At 36.4% G+C, this 23,947-nt stretch overlaps 1 protein-coding gene and 1 long non-coding RNA gene across 51 annotated transcripts in view; one reads left to right on the plus strand and one right to left on the minus strand.

Moving 5' to 3' along the window:
- Adgrl2 (adhesion G protein-coupled receptor L2) overlaps window positions 1–23,947 on the plus strand; it is a 619,253-nt gene that overhangs the window by 423,536 nt on the left and 171,770 nt on the right. For 44 of the 50 annotated variants that reach the window (XM_078026548.1, XM_078026555.1, XM_078026566.1 and 41 more), the window contains exon 1: window positions 13,345–13,485. The exons of 2 other annotated variants lie outside the window; for them this stretch is intronic. The gene's annotated coding sequence lies outside the window, so the exon portion shown is untranslated. Of the gene's footprint in view, window positions 1–11,532; window positions 11,674–11,920; window positions 11,940–12,140; window positions 12,277–12,753; window positions 12,894–13,344; window positions 13,486–23,947 lie in introns of those variants that run through there. 4 more of the 50 variants (XM_078026553.1, XM_078026554.1, XM_078026551.1 and 1 more) reach the window with 4 other exon arrangements.
- On the minus strand, window positions 4,142–12,834 carry LOC144368094 (uncharacterized). Its single transcript, XR_013427868.1, has 2 exons — window positions 12,735–12,834; window positions 4,142–6,481 (listed from the first exon to the last, which is right to left on the minus strand). It is a non-coding gene; the product is annotated as an uncharacterized LOC144368094 (long non-coding RNA).

Genomic DNA, 23,947 nt, shown 5'->3' on the forward strand with positions numbered 1-23,947 from the left:
CACCCCTGTTAGTCCAGGTATTATGGATGTTGAGGCAGGAGGATGGAAAATTTGAGGCCAATCTGGGCAACTTATTGAGACCCCTCAATAAAAAATATAAAAAGAAGGGCTAAAAGTGTAGCTCAGTGTTAGAACACCTGTGGGTTCGAACCTCAGTAGTGTCACTAAGTGAACAAATAAATTAAATGAATAAATGAAGCAGAACCAATCATAGGCATTCATTTCCAGTCTACACAGTAAGTTATTTTCTTTTAAATGGACTGTACCCCAACAATTAACAACACAATTCTTCCAATAAAGTTTTAACAGGAAAGCTGTCTAGATAATTCTTTAATAAAATGGTAGGCAGGTGGTGTTCATGTATTCTCAAATAGAATTAAGAAAATACGGTTTAAATGAAATTTTCATTAAATTGTTAACTAAAGGAGAGTAGAGTTTCAGTAATGTTACTACAGTGAGCACAAAGGCTTTTTTCAGAAATTATGTATTACTAGGGATTTTGAAGCATAAACAACCACAAAAAATACATTTAAAGTGTCAGCAGAAAATCAGAACATCTCCTTCCTTGGAAATTCCTATTAATTAATTTACTCTTTAAGATAACATTAATATAATTTTCTGGTATCTGGCAGGACAAAATTGGTTAAAATGTTTTTTGGCTCCTGGAGGTAGGGTTTCGGGCTTTGAGAGCTCAGTGAGTCATAAGTGAGCTAAGAAAGAAATATGGTACTTTTTGCATAATGTATATTCATCAAAGATGTTTTGCCTTAAATCCAAAATGTTAGGGTGCAAAACATAACCCTTGAAAAGTCTCATTGAATTTAATTTTTGAGGTTCCCTGGATTTATCTTTATCTTGTTTAAATTGTTGGGATAGAAAGGGTACAGGGGAGAAGGGCTGACCCAGGTAAAATGTAATGGTCAGCTGACATTTCCACTTTTCCAAATTCACTAACAGAAATGCTTTAACTTCTTGCCTTCCTTGAGATATTTTCACCTGCGCCCAAATACACACACACACATACACTCAGGAAAATAATTAACAGTAAAAGCTAGAAAGTCCTTCAGCAAATTGCCTCCATATGTGCTTCTGTTTACCTAAAAGAACACACACATAAAAACTTTGTAATCCCAGCAGCTTGGGAGGCTGAGACAGGAGGATCTCGAGTTCAAAACCAGACTCAAAAAAAGTGAGGTGCTAAGCAACTCAGTGAGACTCTATCTCTAAATAAAATACAGAATAGGGCTGAGGATGTGGCTCAGTCATCGAGTGCCTCTGAGTTCAATCCCCAGTACCAAAACAAAAGGCAGTGCTAGATAACATTTGCATAAGAAGTAGCCTTCACATTGAATTAAATATTTTAATGATATTCAAGATTATAGGGTTCTAATTTATGTATTTCATAAATACTTTCTATCAGCCAACTATAGCTAGGCACTGAAAAGACCACTATTATCCCAAAAGCTTTTGAGAATAGGTAGAAGGTTTCAAAATTACCTCAGTGTGATGGGTACATCGCCATTCTGAATAACATCCAATACTGTTACTTGCCGTGCCATACAAAGTAGATAGTCTTTCCTAGTTCCAAGAATGTGGGCTGATGGTAGAGCAAGTGCTTGCCTAGCAGATATTTTAGCAGTCTATTTTTTTTTTCCTCCAAACTTAAAAATTGAGACTTAAAAAAAAAAAAAATGACCTTTTACTGACTTGTTGCCTGGTGTTGTAGTAGTGCAAACCTGTGATCCTAAGTACTCAGGAAGTGGGGGCAGGAGAATCCCAAGTTCTAGGCCAGCTAGGGCAACTTAGTCTCAAAAAATAAAAAAAATAAATAAAAAGGGGTTGAGATATAGCTCAGTGATAGAGCACCTCTGGGTTCAATCCCCAGTACTGCAAGAAAAAAAAAAAAAAAAGAAAGAAAGAAAGAAAGAAAAGACTGTTGTTTCCTAAAAAGGCCATGACTCACCAAAAGAGCTGGCTCATGTCTGTAATCCTGGCCACTCAAGAGGCTGATGCATGAAGATTGCAAGTTCAAAGCCAGCCTCAGAAACTTAGCAAGACTCTGTCTCAAACTAAAACATAAAAAACAGACTGTGGCTCAGAGTCTAATGGTTCTACTAGGATAAATCAGGGTTTTTTAAAGTTGTGTTAAAATGCAGAGGGTTTCTTATGCCTCCCTCCTAAAATTTAAGTGTTAAGGGTAATAAGTAAAAAAAAAAAAAAAAAAAAAAAAAAAAAATCTGATAGCTGGGTTTATGGAATTGTTAGATGAGTAAAGGACTAGAAAAGAGGGCAGCTTCCAAATTTACTAAATGCCACAAATATAGAGATTTTTATATGTAAAATTAGGACCTTTCTGGTAAATTAAAGGAATTTGTCAAAGGATCAGACGCAAAACTGAAATAAAAACTGAATAAATCCAACAAAACCTAACACAATAAAGAGACGAGTACACACACAGGGAAGAAAAACCGGATGAAGTCTCCCCTCAAAAAACAGACTAGCAGGACAAAAGAACAGATACATATCATTATGTTCAGTGATGGAGATACTTAAGTGAAAGTTAATTTTCTTGCACATTTAAAAATAAATTGATAAGAACCTGTCACATATTTATTCTATAACCTCATCATAGTTGAAGAATTATTCAATCATTTTCATTACTTTTATGAGTAAAAATATATCTTCAGAGGAAGAAGAACAAGAATAAGTTCTATTTGAGGGAATTTTTTAAACTTTATGTCCTATAGTTTTGTGTATTTCTTCATAATTTTATATGTATATCCTTATTTCTTTTCTTTCTTTTTTTTTTTTAAAGAGAGAGTGAGAGAGGAGAGAGAGAGAGAGAGAGAATTTTCTTTTTTAATATTTATTTTTTAGTTCTCGGTGGACACAACATCTTTGTTGGTATGTGGTGCTGAGGATCGAACCTGGGCTGCACGCATGCCAGGCGAGCGCGCTACCGCTTGAGCCACATCCCCAGCCCATTTCTTTTCTTTTCTTTCTTTTTTTTTTTTTTTAATAAATATTTGCCCTCTTTATCCACAGATGATTTATTTCTCTGGGAAGGAGTATGTTTACCACTTTCCAGTAGCACTCATAGCACTAGATTGAGGAAAGCAGGATTTCGATCTCTGATGAATAAATGTCTTTATTATTCTTACATTTTGAAAACTGTCAGCCTACAATTTCAGTAAAAATGCAAAGTTAAAAATGCATATAGAAAACAATGTGCAAGTTTCTCTGACATTAAATCACTCTGTCAAATGGAGCATAAATAGCCTTCTAACAGGGGTCCCATGCAAACAATGGGTGATCAGAGAACACATGGGCAGTAACACCAAGTTACACTGCTGCTATCAAGGACAATGTATTCTGAATTCTCTTTTGTATTTCTTTTGTGATACTGTGCTAGACCACAAATATATAGACACAGATATATACATTTACATGTGCATATATATATTTTACAGAATTTAAATAATTCATTCAAATAAATTATTTAAGTGATTTAAAAATTCCTTTGTCAAACAGATTAATGGAACCTTGTTATTCAAAAGATAAATCATTTTATATGAAGTGGCAAAGACTTCAAGGGCTAATAAAGGTTTTATAAGAGATAAACTTTTAATGAATTAATACTTTTGTGTGTACTTATTTTCTGTATACATAAATATGCACCTATATGTTTACAATGATATTTAGACCAACATTTTCTGACTTTTTAAAGAAAACAGTAGTAATAGTATTTGAATTAAAGTATCTAAAATGATTTGTGTTTAGGAGCTGATGTATAATAATTCACCAAGTAGAACAGAAGTTTTAATTAATGTGCTCTAAAAGTTATTATTTTTATAATGAGAAAAAACCCTATTTTTTTCTAATTGTAACATATGAATCCAGTAGTCACTATTCTTGAACACTTTTATTCACATTATTTCCTAGGTTTTGAAATGTATTTGGCACTCAAGATTTTCTACTGCGTAGATTTGAACCAAAATGATGTTTTGTTGTACAAAATGATTGTGAACTGGCATTTGTATAACGAGACCTTAAGACCCTGGGAAAAATTTTAAAGATTTTTATGAAGTTCAGTACACATTCTTCAGCTAAATTTTGGCATAGTTTCAATTTGAGACTCTGCTGAAATTCAATTGGTTTATTTTATAATTAAAAACAAGGAAATCATAGTAACAAAAATATATAATGTATGGCACTCTTGTTTATAATAGAAACATCCATAAAGAAAGAAACATGTTCTAACTTTTCTCATTACCCCAAAGGGAATTGCATCTTTAATCACACAAAGCACAACTGCTTTCTAATTTTGTTTAAAGTGTTGCAGTACTTACAAAAACCAGATCAGGTTATTATAAATCTAGAGCAAATTAGAATCATTGGCCTCTGCTCAGCTCTATGTGAGGGTTCTATGTATATCATAAATTTAATGGTATATTAAGACACACATCTGTTTCAGCTTTGTAGAAGTTAATAATCTAACTACAGAGTATTTAAACACTTCTTTCATTAACTGGAAAATTCATGCAGGAAGAGACTTCCCTTGGTTATAAGGTACAAAATACTTTACTTCCAAATTTTGATAATCTATAAATTTACCCAAGCAGTTAAAAATAGTTTTCTAAGTATTCAACCTAGTATCTATTTTTGACATTACATGATTTATTCCTGAATAAAAATATTCAATATATGCATATATGTGAGCATTATCATCTCAAATCTATACCTGTATAAAATAAACATATATGCAATTATAAGTGGACATTATACATAGATAATCATATAATCATAAGTTTATATGTATGTGCCTGTATATAATCATTTTGAAATAGGGCATTGGAAAGAAAGTAAATATTGAGTAATTACATGAAAATGTCAAAATTCATTCTTGTAGATATTTTTCAGATTCCTTACTAGATTATACAACTTTATTTTTAAATCAGAAATGATAGGGCTGGGGATGTGGCTCAAGCGGTAGCGCGCTCGCCTGGCATGCGTGCAGCCCAGGGTTCGATCCTCAGCACCACATACAAACAAAGATGTTGTGTCCGCCAAAAACTAAAAAATAAATAATAAAAAATTCTCTCTCTCTCTCTCCTCTCTTTAAAAAAAAAAAGAAATGATAGCTTTCCTGGGATTCATATTATTTAAAAATAATTCATTTTCTTGTGTTCCATGAACATTTACATTTTATAGTCAGCAATTATCCTCAACTTTTTTCTAATTTTATTTTAGCAAACTATAAATATTTTTTCTTGTTATACCCATCACCTTTTTCTTTTAGACATGCCACTCGGTATACAGCAATTCCCTAGTATTATAATGAATTATTGTGTTTCAATTATCATTAGATAATAAGCAGGAAATTAGTTTTTCTTGCAGTATATTTTATACTGTCTGAACAATTAAAAATATGACTTGAGAGTTGGGGATATAACTCAGTAGTAGAAGACTTGTAGCCTGCCTTAGGCTCTGGGTTCAATCCTCTGCTTTGCAGAACCAAACAATAACAACAAAAACAACCAACCAAACAACTCCCTGCCCCAAGAATATGTAATTTGAATTTGAGCCATTAATTCAAGTAGTTAAGGACATAGTCCTAATTAAACTGGGGTCAGAGATTAAATTACATTTCCAAAATGATGGTGGGCACTCTTACACTAATCATCCTCTTTAGTTATATTGTAGATTTGTGATTTTGGTAAGCAGGACAATTTAAAAAGAGTATGGATGATTTGGTAAAACACATTTCCATCACCAAAACAAAAGCATTCAAAGAATATCCAGGTGATGGTTCAGCAATATCTTTTTAATGTAGAGTTACTGAACAGGTTATTTATGTGTTTTTATTTTTAGCCTAATTTTTCCCCATACTTTCTTCAGTAAATATCACTCAACAAAACCAAAAACTTATCACTATAAGATCATTTCAATATTCTTTTGAAGTATAAATGATATTCTAATGTGATTTTAAATTTGGAAGCTAATTCTAGAGAAAACTCACTTTTTTTTTTTTTACCTAAAATACTTACTTTTACTTATCACAAAAGCATATGCCTATTATATATCATTGTTTGGTCTAGGACCTGAGTGATTGATTTCATTGTGACCCTAAGAATGCATTGTAAAGAATTGCAATGGGTTGAAAACTGAACCATAAAGATTTAAATTATTCTTGAGAATAGAGATAGAAACATTCTATTATCCTATCTAGAAACTATGTGACTTGAGGAGAACTGGGCTTAAAAGACAGCATTTTAATTTGCAAATTTCTGTTCTAATTCTTACATGTTCAGACAAATTTATTTTTACTAAAATATGCACAACAAATGAAAGCCTTCAAAAATAAAGCTACAGAGTGGAGTAAAAAGAATCACAATCATGCCTGCAATCCTAGCGATTTGGGAAGCCAGTGGGAGCAGAAGGATTGCAAGTTCAAGGCCATCCTCAGCAATTTAGTGAGACCCTGTTTCAAAATAAAATAAAATAAAATAAGAAGAGTTAGGCATGTAGCTCAGTGGTACAGCATCCCTGAGTTCAATCCTCAGTACAAAAACAAACAACAGTCATATTAGAAAACAAAATAATGAAAATGTGTAACACCTAATTTACATGATCAATCAAAGCCAAGGTCAACATTTCATATAACACAGTTTTCAACCATAAAATATTTTCAATAATGAAACAAATTTGGTGTTTAAAAAATACTAAGGCTATGTATTACAATTATTATTTCATGCTGTGTAATTATGAAAGCTTTAATGTATTTTTAATACATTTGAAGTATGATATAATTATAGCTTTGGCTCTCTAAAATCCAAAGAAGGCATTTGAACAAGTTTTGTGACTCTTAACTGCCTTTAGCAAGTTTTGCCATACTATAACAAAATATGACATGAATAATCAAAGTCATATTCCCAGAGGCACTAAAAATTCCATTTTGACTATTCTGCACAATTCCTATTTGGCTATCTTTAAGGGTTCAGATTTGATAGAGAGTTACTGCTACTATTAGCCTTCTCTTTGCTTTGTTCTACACCAAAGCAATGCAATATACTTTACCAAGAACTGCACATTCAAACAAAACATTGTAATTTTTGGTTACTCAATTTATCTTCAATAATTTCAAAGAAAGTTTAAAGACATTTCATCTTCTTTGATTACAGGGGTAGAGGTTTGCACATTAAAAGGAGATAGGGAAGTTTAAAAATATGTTTAGTTGTAGATGGACACAATACCTTTATTTTATTTATTTATATGTAGTATTGAGGATAGAAACCAGCACCCCACATATGCTAGGCAAGCGATCTATCACTGAGCTTCAACTCCAGTCTAGGAGGTTTATTTTTAAACCACATATTTTAAATAAGAAAACATTTGATTATGAGTATTTATCATGAACAAAATAATGATTGTAAATTAGTATAAATAGCTTTTATAAAAAGCGTTCTTACAGTTACATTTCTTGGTTTGACAGAGCATTGATAGAAGAAGATCTATAAGACCCAATTATAGAAAATCCTCAAGGTGTAGAGATTAACAAGAGTTATGGGAACAATCTATGGGAAAGACTAATTCAAAGTTTGTGCAAATCTCTGCATAACAAAAAATAATCATAGTCATGATTATGAGGGATATCTTTTTAAATTTGCTTGCTTTTGAGTATCATAATTGTAATTGTATAAAAATTATGTTTTTGGCTGGGGATGTGGCTCAAGCGGTGGTGCGCCCGTCTGGCATGCGTGCGGCCCAGGTTCGATCCTTAGCACCACATACCAACAAAGATGTTGTGTCCGCTGAGAACTAAAAAATAAATATTAAAAAAAAAATTATGTTTTATATACAATTATATGTATTTAAACACTTGAAACACAGAAAATGTCATGTAGCCAGTTGTAGTGGTAGATATTTTAAAAAAGTATTAATTACAAAATGATGGCTATTAATAGTATGTGTGATTATATATTTATAAACAATGTCCTTAAGCACAGCAAACCATAATCATATGTATACTATACTTTAAATTATCTGTACTTTTATGACTACACCTCTACATTTTGGGTAAAGTTTGACCTTGGACAAAATTTACTCAGCCTAGAGAGCTGGGAGAATAGTTAAAAACTTTCTGGTATTGCCAAATGCTTTCATATGTTTCTGCTCTCATGGAAAATGAGTTTTTATTTCTTTTCAGCCTACATGTGTGGTAAAGCCAAAATGAAAAACAAAGCTAGCAACTTCCAACCAGTTCTAGTTGAGTTTGGTATTCATATATTGCTTTGATCTGCTCTAGACCTTTAAAATAGTTCATTTTCTAGGGTAGGGAAAACTAGTTTCACTACCACGTGTTATCAAACAGTAATGAGGAAGAAAAGGGACTTGAGTTAAATTTAGGATATAAAATTAGGATAAAATTAGTTGATTTTACTTCTATTTCTGAATTAGAGTGTAGAGTAATTTCACTTTGTTCTTCTTGTTGTTATTGTTGTTTGGTGTTTGTTTCTTTTCAAAACTTTTACAAGCTCTAATCACAGACAAAACTGTGCTCCCTCAAATAGACACAATCTTCCCTCATTGATACTTCTCAACATCTATGTAGTTCAAACTTCTTGGAAATTTTCCACCCTCGGTCAATTCCCAATATCTTTTCTTCATCCCACCACTGAGCAGGCCCTTTTTAGACCACTGGCTTGTATAAATCTAAGTTTGCTAGTGTGAAGAAGCTACCATTTTGTTGACTTACTCTAATCACAGTATTTTGCAATAATGTCCATCTCCAAACTACTTTAGGTTCTTTAATTGGTTTCCTAAACTACTATTATTCATGTTCTGTTTTGACAAATACCTGATTACTTCCCTTTAAATAAAGATAGTTGGAGGGTAAATAAATTTAAAAATTAGCATACTATCTATATCAGAAATACATAAGCCCATTGAATAAAATAATCTTTAGTTTCTTCAAGTTGCTTAAATTAAAAACACGAGTTTCTACAGTTGGAAAAAACATGTATGGTTAAAATGCTTGAAGCCCATCAATCTCTCTAACCACATAAGCTAATGAGTTCCTTCTGTTTTCTTTGAATGAAATCACCATGAGTGGTTAGATGTTGATTTAACATAAAACAAATGGAAATGGGTGTTTCCTTTGTCCTTTGTAGATTTATTTTTAAAAACAATTAGCAAGTATTATGAATAAGTCAATGATTTTGCCATTACTTAAATAATAATTTAGATTGAGTAGTTAAATTGATTGGATTGTAGGGAATGCAGAACATATTCTAACTTTTCTTAACTTGCTCACATCTGCAGATATTATTAAGCTTCTTGTTTTTTTTTTCCCTTACCATAACACCTGTATTGTTATAAATTATGTTTTGAATTGTCATGAAGTGTCAGGTAAACTATGTTTTGGGGATGTGGACATACTCTGTGGAGTATGTCATTTAGGTGTTCCTTTGTAATGGCAGATTTGTGGCTAACAGCTTAATTTTGAATGTATCAAAATAATTGAATGCTTTCTTTCAATTTTTCTTTATGGATATACAAAGAAATTTGAAATGTATTATGTATAGATAGAAAAAAAAAGAATTAAAATTGATTCATTCTTAAAACACCTTGAAGAAAGAATAATTTTGGACATAATTTTTAAAAAGCAGCAAATTATTATATTCTTAGGAAAAAAGTGTTGAACCCTTTGAACTCTTTAGAATTCATATCTAACTGCATTAAGATCTGCAGTTTGCATAGGGATTTTTCCACTCCCTATAGTTTTAACTGTCTTCTGATAAGTTCTTTCCCCTTCTAAGTCTCCTTTTTTTGTGACTGTTGTCTGTTTAGGAACATAGTGGGAAGTGACTCATTTTATGTTCTGAACATCAAAGAATGTCAGACCTATGAAATGTAGACAGTGGGTTCTTAGATTCTTTCTGGGAGAGTTAAATAAATAAGTAAATGAGCCAACATATGGGCAGCTTAATTCAGGCAAAAATGTCTATTGATTACTTACTAGGCTCACTAATAAAAACTTCAGCCTAAGTTTTGCTTTCCAAAAGGAAATAGGATTAGATTGATCTATGCACTCATTGGGGCTCCTTGTGAATTATGCCCAGATGATGTTCAAGATGAACAAAAGAAAGGGGCAACATTTTTTTGAATAATCAAATTATTAGTCTGACATACTATGTTTTATAATTCCAAATAAATTAATTATAAGTGCTAAAGGGGACTGCGATATAAATAACATCTGAGATCTATGAATTCCAATTCTGCCTTCTTTTCAACTAAGTAGTCTGATTCAATATTGCAAGGTAGATTTGTTGTATTTTGAATTTTGCCATATGTAAAAACTTAGGTACATTATAAGGTTTTACACCAGGTCTTCATAAATGTACTTTTTTTTTTCTTTTCCCAGACTAGTTTGAATGGTGTCTGGTAATATTTAAATTATGTTATCTAAGAAATTCCAAACTGAAGTGTGCCTGTGGTTTAAAGAACAAATGCTCCCAATTGCTCCTTTTATTTTTTAAAATGGTGAAATGTTAAAATACCAAGATTAAATAGAAGAAACTGAATTAGCCAAGATTTTTGTTTTAATCTGAGAATTATAATGCATTGACTAAAAGAGCAAGTTCCAGTTATTTGGACACATGTACATTTAACTTATGATTTTATGCAAGTCAAGAACAAACTTGACCAATTGTTGGATTAACTTCTGTACTAAAAATATCTGGCTTTGTGACAAAATGCTGATAGGTATTTAGAATCATTGTGTCTTTTGAACAATCTACTGTTGACATTTTAATAACATTGTTTGGAATGATTTCTCAAGAATGATGACTGCAACATACCCACAGAAACAAAAAGTACATATTGTTTCTGAAAGCAAAGAAGATCAAGTTTCATCCTTTTTCTAGAGGTTTTAAATCTTGGAAAATCAGTTTTTTTTTTCCTGAAAACTAAAGCAAATGGCTTCATTCATTAGTAGAATCAGTGTTTTATGAATAAACCTGAAAACTTGTTTTCAGCTCAGAGATTTTGAAATAAAAAAAAAAATTCCAGATTTGATTTTCTTCGTATGTATAACACAATTAACTGGATTTTATATATTTTTTTCCAATGTGATTTTTCTTGTAGTGGTCTGTTCCCTTCAGTTTGGGTCTTGCTCTGCCTGGCTGTCCGCTGACACTGCCAACAGAGAGGGGCAAGGAAGTGTGGTCAGAGGACAAGAGCAAAAGCAGTTTCAATGTAAGGAAATGAGGGAAACAGACCTAACAGCACTATGAATATACTTGGAGTAAAGAGCCTTATAGTCTCCTTTCCTTCCGTTGCTTATCCTGGTGAGTTTAATCAAAAACAAACAAAACGCTCTTGTGAAATATAGTCAATAAAGTCAAAGTTTAGCTAGCTCAATGTAACTACAAAGAAAAAGTCATCGCAATTTAAAAAAATGTAACTTTCATTAACGAGCGCGCCGGAAATCTCAGGTATCAAAGACGCATTAACCCTGGAGCGTCCCCTGCGCGCCGCAGCCGGACGGAGGCAGCCGCGGCGAACAGACGTTCTTTCTCCTCCGAGCAGTCACACAAAAGGAGGGCTGCGGAAACTAAAAGTTTAAGGGCCTCCGGCTTGGTGCGTGGAGAAAAGAGAAAACCTGGAGACGGGGTGGGTAAAAGACGCATCCTGGGCGCCTTTCCCGAAGTCTAGGCAAGGAGAAAGCTCCTGGGCCTGGAAGGAAGAGGGGAGGGGGACCCCGAGCCGCTGGCCAGCCCCCTGCGCCCAGCCTCCGAGGCTGGAGCGCTGCGCTCCGCCGCACTCTTCTGAATACCCTTCACCCAGTTCCAGAAATAAAATAAATGTTTTTAAAGTGCGTGTGTGTGGACAGGATGGAGAGCGTGCGCCGACAGAGCGCGCGGAGGACCAGGCGCGCAGTAAGTGGAGTTTGGGGGGGGCGGGGTGGGGCGTCTAGAGGTTGACTGGGTGCGTTGATGGGGCGGCGGGGGGAGGCTGGATGCGGAGCCCCGAGACCTGCGGCTGGGGGGACGCGAGTGGACTGGGTTAGGAGGGAAGGGGAGGGGCACGAGCCTGAGCAGGCCGCCTCCCGGGCGCGTTCCGTGGCCGTGAGCGCGCGTCCCTCGCCGCCGCCGCCGCCGCCGCCGCCGCCGCCGCCCGGACAGCCCTGCGGCCGCCCCGCCGGCGGAGCCGGGGCCGGCCTGTCCTCGGGCGGCAGCTCTGCCGTCGCCACCAAAACCCGAAAGGCTCGAGCCCGTAAGTGTCCCCTTCGCTCCTCCCCGACACCCCCACCCTCCTTGGGCGCTCTGCCGCCGCAGCTGCTCAAATGGAGTGGAAAATGGCCATTGGGCGGCAATGAGTTATAGATTATCTGCTCCACGTTTTGTACTTAGCTGCCTGTAATCTTCTTTGAGTTTGCCCAAGCCCCTTGCTGGAAAAATCAGGAGGGAGAGATTTGTCCTTTGCTGCTGTACACGCTAATATGTTTATATGATTAGCCGAACTCCGGTGGGGAGGGGGGTAGGTGGGGATTTGGTGGGGAGGAGGAGGAGGAGGCTGGAGGTGACTCCAGTTCAGACCTCTCCGAGAGTCTGTGTCAGGACTTCGCACTCCCCCGTCTCTGTGCCTCTCCTCTCCCTCTCTCCCCTCTCTCCCTCTCACTCTCTCTCCGCTCACACACACGCAGAGGTGCTGGAGCAAAATCGGGAGCTTACCGGAGAATTCTTTGGGATTGTTGGGGGCATCTCCCCTCCGTTGCTGTGCGTGGCGTGACTCTCCCTTGATCCTCCCTGCTTCCCCGAACCTGAGTTCTCGTCTTCAACCTTTCGTGGTGCAGCGGCCACCGCTCAAACCTCGGCCGGGAGATCCGAAATGTGAGGAGGGGCCGCTGCTGTCTCCTGCCCCGGGCCGCAGGGTCGGCGCGAGGGATGCCAGTGCGGACGGCGGGCTGAGGGGCTCTGCCTGACAAACTGAGTTGGCCTCGTGCCGCGGGCGTCTACTCGCCTGCCCCTCCCGTGGCTGCCGCTTCGAGGGGACTCCCAAGTCTGTGCACCTCTGTCAGGCTTTCGCCTCCACCACCCCTTTTGCTCTGATTCCCGAATTTTTTTTTCTTCTACTAAGGGAGCGTGCAGTCAGGGGGTGCGTGCGCGTGTGTGAAAAGACCTCTTTCGCCGAGCGGCGTGTGGGAAACTGCGGGAAAATGTTGACTTAACCCCTGGAGCCGCCCGGCGCTGGCTGCTTGGCTGGAGGCGGCAGCGGCGGCCGAGCAGGAGGACCCGCCGAGCCGTGGGGCCGTGTCCGGCCGGCAAGCCGCGGCGCTGCCTCCCGCGCGGACTCCGCAGCCGGCGACCCGCTCGCGGAGGGCTTCGGCCTTCTCCAGCCACCCGGCTGCTGCCCTCTGCGCCTCTCCCTTCGCGCGGCCCCCGTGCCAGACGGCCCTCCCCCGGGGCACGCTCTCAGACCGAGGTAAGAGCCGCGGGAGCGAACAATCGTACCTCTGTGCCCGGCTTCGGAGACCTGTTTGCTTTGCGCCTCCTGCCTGGGGGGTGGGTGCTGGAGGTGGAGGGAACCGCGGTTTAGTTGGGCTCTGCTGTCTCTGTTCCGCCGGGCAAGGGGAGACCCGCGCTCGCAGCTCTCCCCCTCCCCCCCCCCAGGAGAAATCGATACGCAGAACTCTTAGTCCGGTCCAGCCTGCTCCTTTTCTCCTGGATCTAGTGTGTATCGCTTTCGAGGCACCAGTCGTTGGTGGGGACTATGTGGGGCCGGTGTAGGGTTGTAGAATGGAGCTGCCATAACATGCTTTTTTTTTTTTTTTAAATTTAAAAGCTTGGGATCCGAAGGTGCCACTCGCCCTTTCACAGTCGGGATGGGGAGGGGAGTGTGAGACTCGCCCTCCGCTGGGCAGCTCGGTTCCGGAGGTGCAGGGCCGAGGCCGGGCGGAGAGCGCGCAGTCCCCCTCGCTCCCCCTCCCGCCTGCAGACCCGTCCGGGTCTGTAAGTGGAGCGCAGAGGCTGAGCCCTGGGAGCGAGTTCAGGGAAAGTGGACGGTGGGGGAGGGTTTGCAGGAGTTGTACGGATTGTTGTTTCTTCTTGTAGGTGGTTAGGTAATGTGGAAAAGCGAGGATGACAGCAAAGCGCAGCCAGATGTGGCCTCGCCAGCGTTGGGGCTGGCAACGATTAGGGGCGGCTAGCAGCCGCTGCCGGGGAAGACTGGCGGGGCGGGAGGGTGGCGGAGCCTAGGACCCGGTGGGCCACGGGGAGGGCAGAGAGCCTCCCGGACCGGCAGTGAGAGGGCAGCAGCGGACCGCCTTGGGCCTGCAGGAGAAGTTACCGGGTGTGGGCTCCTGGGATGCCTTTGGAGTAGGAAACCTAGAGGAGCCTGATTTGTAGGATAGGGGTGCCAGGTTGGGAGTCAGCTCCTAGAATAAGGCGTGGGAAGACCGCGAGGAAAGAGGAGACTTTTGGGCTAACTGACTGTGGCGACCCCCAAGCAGAAGGGCCAAGACAATCCAAACCGCGAAAGCGCCCCTGCAGTGTGGAGGCGCGCTTGCAAGACTCTCGCTTGGGACCAGTAAAGTTTGTTCCTTTCCCTGAACTACGGGGCTTGGATTGAAATCTTCACTTAGGGTCAAAGTATCTCCGAGCAGAAGCTAAGGAACGTATATATGTCTTCCATATATACATATATATTAAATTTTGCGTTTACTTTGTCCTCTAAATGCATAGTTGGAGGGACAAGTCTAGCAGTATCCAGCGGTATCCGTCTTAACCTGTCCCTGTCTTCGAGTGACTCCTCCCCCTTTGTCTTTTCCCTCTTTCTTGCCCCCCTCATTCCATTCTTCCTGATGTAAACTGTGCTGTCTCAGATTCAGACCGAGGAAATGTTTTCCTCCTGTTTCTTGAAAGGTGTCAGGCTGCTTAGCAGCTTCTCTAAGCAGCCTGGGAGCGTCTGAGCTGCAGCCACCAACCATATGGTTCCCGTTACAAAGGCCAGGTTCTGTGGCAGTCGCCTCTTCACTCCACCCCCAATTCTTTGATTTTCTTCTGCATTTTTTACACTATGCGTGCTTCTCCTTTCTTTCCCTCCAGAGGCGTATGTTTAACGGACGTAGTTGGTTCATTCATTTCTCTGTCAGTGTTTCTCTCTGGAACTGGTCCCACCGAATTTGCTCTTTGCTCACCTCAAGTTGCACAATGAAGAAAGTCGCATCCTTTTGGTAAATAATTACCTGTTGGGGAATCTCTTACCAAATCAGGTTTGATCTTGGGCAAACTTTAAAAAATAGGCACTACAGAGGCAATATTCATCCACAGCGGAAAAATAAAATAGTTTATGGGGTGCCTATGGTAACGTTCCAAGTTGGATGGGACTATTTTGACCTAGCTAAAGGTAACTTTGTAACTTTAAATTTAGTATCCTTATTATTCTTGAGAAACACTGTATAAGAAACTCTACTTAAGTTCAGGTGTGTTGTGGACTATTTTGTTTTCTTTCCTTCCACCCTCCAATAAATTTATGCATGATAGAAAGAATACTAACAGAACAAATGTTCTGTTGTTTAGTTTCTTTAGACATTCCAATTCTCTCCTTTTGTTGGTTGCCTCTAAAAGAGGTGCCATTTCACATCATTCTGCACAAATTGTTTGAATTAATGCAAGTGTGAATTCTTACCGTTTGAAGGGGACTATTAGCATATCAAAGGTTTCTTAGCTTCAGCTCAATTGAGAAAACTTCAGCCTGTCTTCCATTTGCTTCCAAGCGGAGGCCCAAAGGGCAATGAGAATTGTAAAGGGTAGAAATAGGGAGGTGGATTCAGGCTAGTGTTTCTGAACTTTTACTGTTTTGTAATTATGTGAGCCAAAAACATTGTCTATTGCTGTGGATCCCTTGCAAGTGGCAAGACAATTATTTTCTATTGATAAATGGTTTGTTCCTAGAAAAAGGGTGACCTTTTATTTTATGATAGTCACTGTTGCCTGTCTTTTGGGGTCTCTTTAGTGGAAGAGAGAGTGAGAAATCCTTTCCATCTAACTTAATGCTTTTCTAGGGCCTTCAGTTTGTTATATTAGTAAAATGAGAAAGGTTTTTAATTAGTCTTATAAAACATTTTTTTGTGATGAAGACAATTCTATGCACAGGAAATGTCTTTAATAGTTGATGAATTAGTAGAGAAAAAAGCCAGCGGAGGACATTTAGAATTAAAAACTCAACATGAACTTTATGAAAACACAACTTCTATTGGAAGTAGAAGGATGGAAAAGTTTTCTAGGTGATAAAGACCCAAATTTTTTATGAATTCTATTTAAATAGAGGCAATTCTGTTTCAATATTGAATTTTGTTTATTTTTTTTTGCATTTTGTCAAACAATTATTATGCTCAAAGTTGTTCTATATTTGTTAATATTTATGGTTTATTTGCTTTGTAATTTTTACATTCTTATAAAGTTATGTTGTTTGAATTCCTTTTAACAACTCAATGTCCATGAATGAAGAAACAAGTAAGAACAAGTAGTTGGGTCATTTAGGTCAGTTTATAGAGAGCAGAGGGGTCAAGGGAGAATAACTTTTATCTTCAATTAGGAAAGGATTAGTTTTCTGAAACCTAGTTTAAAGATGAAAATGAATTTCATAGAAGGTTTGGAGATTTGTAAGTTCATTTATTTTATATAGTTTAACCTTTGAGGGTTGGTTGTCTTTGAATGGGAATTGATATTCTTTTCTTGGAGACTGGATTATTTACTAATATTCAGACTCCTTGGTTTAATTTTAATATTGAAATGAATTCTAATATGACAGTTTCAGATGGGGAAGAGCCATCATTAATTGCCCAACATTTTCATCTTTAGTTTAATAGGAATGGTGATTCTTTTTTTTTTTTTTTCAGATTAAGGTGAGGTTTTTATTTTTGTTTTTACTGCCATTCAAATTGTATATCATTACCCCCAAATCATTTTATGATCGTTTATCTGATCACTTCACTTATCTAAGAAGTAATTTAGTGGTTAAAAAAAAAAAAAAACTACATTGATGTAATTGCTGTTATTGCATTTAAGTTGCTGTTAACTAGTCTGCTTTGAATGCAGAGTGTTATGAAGAAAATATATCATCTTTTAGAATTATTAGTGATAATCTAAAAATTGTCTTGAAAACATTGATCTTCATTTTATGGTGATCCTAAATTCAGCAAATCTCTAAAGGTGTAAAATGCAGTGAAAAGAAGATATTTCAACATTTAGATGACAAAATTGGACTACTTAGAGAAAAATTAACATGCTGTAGAAGCACTTCAGCTGCCATTTTCAATCACTGGGTTACTATGTGTTGGCAACAAAACGAATTTAGAAATACAGATAGCTCTGGGAGCAGGTAGTTGGGGGAATTCAGAATATTGAATCATGTGGTGTAGAACAAACCAATTACTTCAAGTTTTGACTTGAGAATTTCCAATAAATAAAATTTATTCCAGGCATTTGACTGCTTTATTAGTGGACTAACACATCAAAGCAGACAACAAAACTTCCAAATGTTATAAAAACTAATATAAATATACAGATCTCACATGCACTACTACAAGTCTTAATTTAAGACAAGCAGTTGGAGTTTTTATTGCTGCAGTTTTCACAATCAACAGAAACGTTAACACCAGGCTTCTGGGTGTTTCCTTTCTTAAAATGAACAAGAGGAGAACTTTAAAACCAAGGTTTACTTAAGGTTAGATCTTTATTTGATCATTACCAAAGCTTTCTATGTTTCATTAAAAAATTTAAAATAGTATTTTAGTGTCTTAAGTAATATGGGAGTATGGGAACTAAAATTCAGCTGTCATGAAGGTCAAGAGGTAACTAGAAATATGCAAACCTTAGTAATAAAATATTATTGCTTTATTTTCTAACAAAATATTTATTTGACCTAACTTTTGTGAATAAATATTTAAATAATAGTTTATTAACAGGTGTGGCATGGAATAAAGGAAGTATTACAATTTGTTTCAATCTATGAGTTAAAAACTCTTCTACCTACCTATGAGAAACCTGTTTTCATTTTAACAAAAATTTTTACCACTTTCTCCGTTACTGATATGTAAGGAACACAGATTAGATGTAATTAGAGTAAGAATGAAATATGGTTTTGGGAATGAAAGAATTTAACTATTTTAACAGAAATGTTCCTCAAAGACTTAACACCTTTGCCTCTTAATTCTTTGTATCTGATTTTGAGTCTTGAAGGGCTGGCTTCACATTTGACACATGCCTGCTTTTCTGCAGAAAAGATTCATGTAAAACAAAAGTGCAATTATTTTTGAGGTAATATGTGTTAAAAATAGAACACATAATTATAAATAGGTTCATAAGATTATTTAGGTAAGCTAGTATGCCTAACTAAAAACTCTGCAAATTGATGATTTTGATAAAGCGCCCAAAATGGCAACTTTAGCTACTAACCCTTAAAAGAACTTGAAATCCTATTAATGTTTTGGCCATATCAGTTTCTGTAATTTAAATATTAGCTCATGTTACTTAACTCCATAACTACTTTATAACTATTTTCAACAAAGATTTAAATGTTTCTATATCAAGGACAGATTAAAATCAGAGATGCCTTAACTTCTGTTTCATAATACTAATTCTGGAGCCCCACCCAATGTTTATGTCTTCAAATAATTCTTGATTGAAGGTTGAAAGGTTGAAAAGTATTTAATCACTTAGATTACTGTAATCAGAGGTGATGTGATCAGAAAAATAAATTGAGACTATTCTCTGAATTCTTTGTTACTTAAGATGCTCTTAAAGATTGGTCAAGTAGTGATTATTATTATTTTTAAGTGCTTTAAGAAAAAGGTTTAGGAAACGTTTTGCTTAATATACAGGTAAATAGTTAATTACTGAAACTGTATACTTTCAATCCTAAAATGATATCTTGGCCTAGTGTGATACTTTTAGAGGTGAAACTAGGGTCTTTTATTCCTAAATTTTATTCAGGACGTCAATTTGGTATTTTGAGTTTTGTATGTAGGTTTTGTTAAGCACATGTCATAAACTGGCAATCCTGTAATGTTATTTCAGTTTAAGTACTTATTTTTTAGGTGTGTGATAACGAAAGGAAGGTCTTAATCAACCAAAAAAATACTTTTTAAAAAATCAAATTTTTACGTCATTTATCTGATGACTGAATGTATTTTTTAGATATTTTAAAATATATTCTTACCCAATAATTTTTAAAAAGCTTACAAAAATCCTCCTGTATTTGACAAATAAATGCTTTCTAAAGGAAAAAAAAAAGTTGATCAAATGAAGGAACCAAGAGCTTAACACCTGCAAGTGAAGTGTAGCTTATAGCAAAATGCTATTGATTGTTTCAGAAGCTCTGAGCAAGTTTAAATACAATTTGTTTAATTACACCAAAAATGCAGTTTTATGAAGTGATATAGTTTGTCTTCATAGAGGATTTTATGCATTGTGTGGTGGTAAGTAAAATCCCATCACAGTTGTATAAATTTGTTCAATTACTAGAACGGCTAAAAGAAAAAAAAATCAATTTAGGTTGAAAAGCAACAGAAATTAGATTACCTTGGTTAGTAGGAATTTGCTAGCAGTGTCTAAATTGCTTAATAATATCAAAAGTTACCACTTTTCACTGTGTAGGAATTTTGGTGCCTACACTTGTTTACTTGGTGATATTCATTGCATGAACATTATTTTTCTTTTTGTTTTCAATTTTTTTTTAAATGAAAACTATTACATAAAAAAAAAAAGATGTCCACTTTTATGTTTTGGCTTGATTTAGAGGTTTTTGTTTAGTAGTTGCTTTTCTGGATTTCTAGAATTTGTAATCAGTTGATATTTCAGATTAGTGTAGTGAAATATTAGATGCAATTTTGTGAACCAGAAGAAACCTAATCCATCAGCGAGGAAAACTAGTTTATTATGAGCAATAGAAACATTTTTTACAATTTTTTATTACTGACTCTAGAATTGTACCAAATCCTAAATCTTAAATTCTTACAGCAGTAAAGTAACATGGGATTCATTGAAGCAGATAGCTGGGCACCTGTTTTATTAGCACCTTGATTCATTCTGGTACCAGATTTACGGAGGTGCAAGAACAGCCACAACCATTGCTCAAAGCCACCCGGCTGTTTTTGGGTCATGAAGTCAACTTCCTGGAATTTCTGGGGAAATCAGTTGAAAAGGGAGGACAAATGTCACTTTAAATAGAGATGTTTAAATCAGATTTCTGCCTGAGGGTAAAATTTAGGTCTGTTTTAGCCCGGATGTAATGTCTCCCTCTACAGAGCACAGCATTAATCACGAAGACCTGACAAGAGAACGTATGCTGAGCAGAACCGGCCCCTGTTGGTCTTGTCATTGATTCTCCCCCCCAAACTAGGAGGAGTACATTATAAACATTAAAATTCACCCATGGGGATTGCACCTTACTTAATCTTCGAGTTTCAGTGTCAAAATTAGTTGCCTTAAAAGAAGCCTATTTAAGGCAAAATAATCTCTGGAAGGCTTACTTTTTTTTTTTTTCTTTTTAAAAGAATAGAGTCAGTACTGGAATTAGAACAAAAATATAAGGTGAGAAAGCAGCCAATTAAGCAGAAGTTAACTTGAAATAATATGATCAAGTCTATATTCTGTTTTAAGATGTATTAAGTGCCTTTAAAAATTATTTGATGGTAGAGAAAAGAAATTTTGATTACAAAGTGAACTATTAGTTCTTCACAATGAGAGCAGTAAGAGTGGGGAAGATGATTACCTTTAGACTTTACATGAATTCAGACAAATACTATTTTGTTAGAACAAAACCAGACACAGTCCTGCATCATTTTCTGGACGAATTAATAAAATTTTCAACCATAGTAATAGCAAGGGATGATGTGCCAGGAGGCTGGTTCCTAATACTAAAAAGGGATGTAGTTTTGCTCTTTCAGATATTAAATAATACCCTTTAATTCCTTTCTTGGCCAAATATATACACATATGAGCAGACAATTTTTGCTGTGTTTTCTTTCTGTGTATCAATATTTTTGACAGATATTGGCTAAAAAGTAGTGCACGTTGAAAGTATAAAATCTGTCTAATTAAGATCTCTTTTTAAACCAAATTTGGAAATGGTGACTTGTTTAATATCTATTTCTGCTCTCAAAGATATTTTCTGCCTTTGGACCATGAAATGCTTGTATTACCCACACTTTGCATCTTTTTGTAGGTATTTTTACATCAGTCCACACCTCAAAATGATTATTACCCTGGATTTAGAGGACAGTATAATCTAGACCCAATTACTGTCAAAAATGGCTCTTGGCTGCTGGGGGGGGGGGTCGTCTCCTCCCACCCCCCACCAGGTGACCTTGCTTTTGACTAATGCTTTCTCTTGTAGAGGATACTAACAGAGTTTATTTGTAGAAAAAGCAGAAGAGAATTCAGTTTTGTTTATAAAGTAAGGCTTAATTTTTATCATTGTTAAAATTCAAATACCGTGACAGTAGTTTTCTATATATGGGGTGAATCATTACAGAATTTTAGATAAAGTCTTTATATTTCTCTTTTATGTCAATTACATTTACTTAATCAGTTTTCAACTTCAATTTACATAAAAAAGAATCTCATTGAAAATAATTTTCTCCATGTCTTTATTTGGAGCAAAGGATTTCTTTGTGCAATTATTTTTTTATTCCACTGATATCTTCCATATGGAAGTTTTATTTCTCGACATTAAAAGCCTACCATTTTTTAGTGTTTGCTACTTGGGTTATTGATTAGAAATTATAGTACACATTACTTATATAGCATTTTCTCCACTGATCATTGTGATCTTAATCTGAGGATTCGTGGTGTATTTTAGCTCTTACATTTTCCTGCTAAAGACTGAGAATGCTTGGAAAAAAATTAATTTGAGTAATATTATAGATTTATGCATTTATATCCTAATAATTGTACCTATCTTCAGAGTGTGAGGGTGGTTTTGTGTATTAGGCGACAGATGATAAACTGAAAATTGATGTACTGAAGATACCATCTTATTTTTCATTTTCAGAAAATGGGTACAAAAGTAATTTTGCTTCCTATGCACCAACAATTATGCTAAGATTATGATGTCCTAGACATTTTCATTTTTGCTAAGGACATTTAACTGTTCTTCCCTTTTTACATTTCTGTCATGAGGAAGATAATATGTGGCTTCCTTTTGATAATGCAGCAAACGAATGTGAATGTTACCCCCTCATGCTTTTTCTGCTGCAAGTGGTGTGATATCCATAGTGCCACAGAAGCCACCTTTCATTAATTTTAAACTGTGTCTACATCTTGAAAATCTTAAAATATCAGAGAAACAAAATTTGATTTCTTAGGGGAAAAAAATCACTAAAAATGCTGCTTATTTACCTTGGCTTTTTTTTAAACCTTATTTCCTTTGTTTCCTTGGAAAAAAGATATATAACTACGATCTGTTCTCTCTGTGTGATAGTTCTGTATGTTGCGTATGAAAGTTTGCTTATCTTTTACAATTTTAGTTATTTTTATTTGTGGTGCTGGGAGGTAAACCCACCCGAGGTCTTATGCATGGTAGACAAGGACTCTACCACTGAGTTAGGCTCCCAGCCCCATGATTTCATTTGTTCAGTGGTATTTTAGAAAAATAATTTAATATTTGTTTAGTAAGTATTTTACAGTTACTGAGCTGACAAGTATTTGTCAGTTCATTTATAGGTGAATCAAACTCCATTTGGTACAGATTTCTCGTCATATTCTTTACATGTTATAAAAGTGCTGTGTGCATGCTAGAAGAGAGAAGTCATAAATAAGGGGCATCAAGCATCCATCAAACAATTTTTGGTAACATTGTACCCAAAGACTTTGAAACTGTTCTTTACTTTTTCCTTTTTTACTCCCTTGACAGAAATACACCCTAATCTCTATATGCCTGGTGGTGGTTCGAGGGGAAAGAATGTGGCAAAAATTAGGTTTAGATAAAGAGAAATCTACAACATTTTGAAAAAATGACAATTAACAGAAGGGTTTTGCAACTGAGATCAGTTTCATCAACACACACACACAAATAAATATTCTCCTGGTTTAAGTTTTGGAATTAAAAAACGAAAGAAATATAGTTTTTACTCAAATATTTTAAAATCCATCTTTTGTCTTTCACTGTAAATCAATCATAAGATTCCACCTTTGATTGTTTATTTTGTGTTCAGAAGATTAATCAGATAAATAGGCTGCACAGCTTTGTTTTGGGTGGTCTATCATTTCAGGCTGGTACAGTGTAAGCAAGACAGTGTTTTCTTTTCCTCGAAATATACTTTGTGTAACTGGCTCTTGGATGACTCAAAAGTCTGTGAATTCTGCTGCTAGATCTTCTTTCTTACACAGGCTGGAGGACAAGAATATTCATGCTGAATCACAAATTTTGAAAAGCAGTTGTTTTACTCATGAAGGAGGAGGAAACAAGGCTAGGTAGTAGTATTTCTATAAAAGGGTAGCCTGTATTTTTACACAGGCAACTGCCTGCGTGTTTCAGATATTTTTGCTAACTCTTGTTATTACCTGCAGAGGGAGCTTGTATATGAGAAAAATAATCAAGGCACTATAAATTGATGATTTTCCTTTTGAAAATTACATTTTATTAATATATTTTAAGTTTTTGTTTGTTTGAGAAAAATGGCTTTGAGGGAAGTAAGGCTTTTTAAGATTAGCCAAATAATAGTGAAATTTAATAGATCAGTGGCCAAGTGTTTATCATGTTGTATATTCATAGATTACAAATGTAACTTTTTATCTTAATCAGTAAAACAAATGTGAAAGATAATTGTTATTAGATTCTTTTTGAGGTTTTAAGAATTTTTATAATTGACTAAACGTCTGGGAAAGTGACCACAGAACTGTCCCTGTTTAAATATCTGTTGGCCATTAAAATAGACAAA

Source organism: Ictidomys tridecemlineatus, chromosome 11, assembly GCF_052094955.1.
Source record: "Ictidomys tridecemlineatus isolate mIctTri1 chromosome 11, mIctTri1.hap1, whole genome shotgun sequence".
NCBI lineage: Eukaryota > Metazoa > Chordata > Mammalia > Rodentia > Sciuridae > Ictidomys > Ictidomys tridecemlineatus.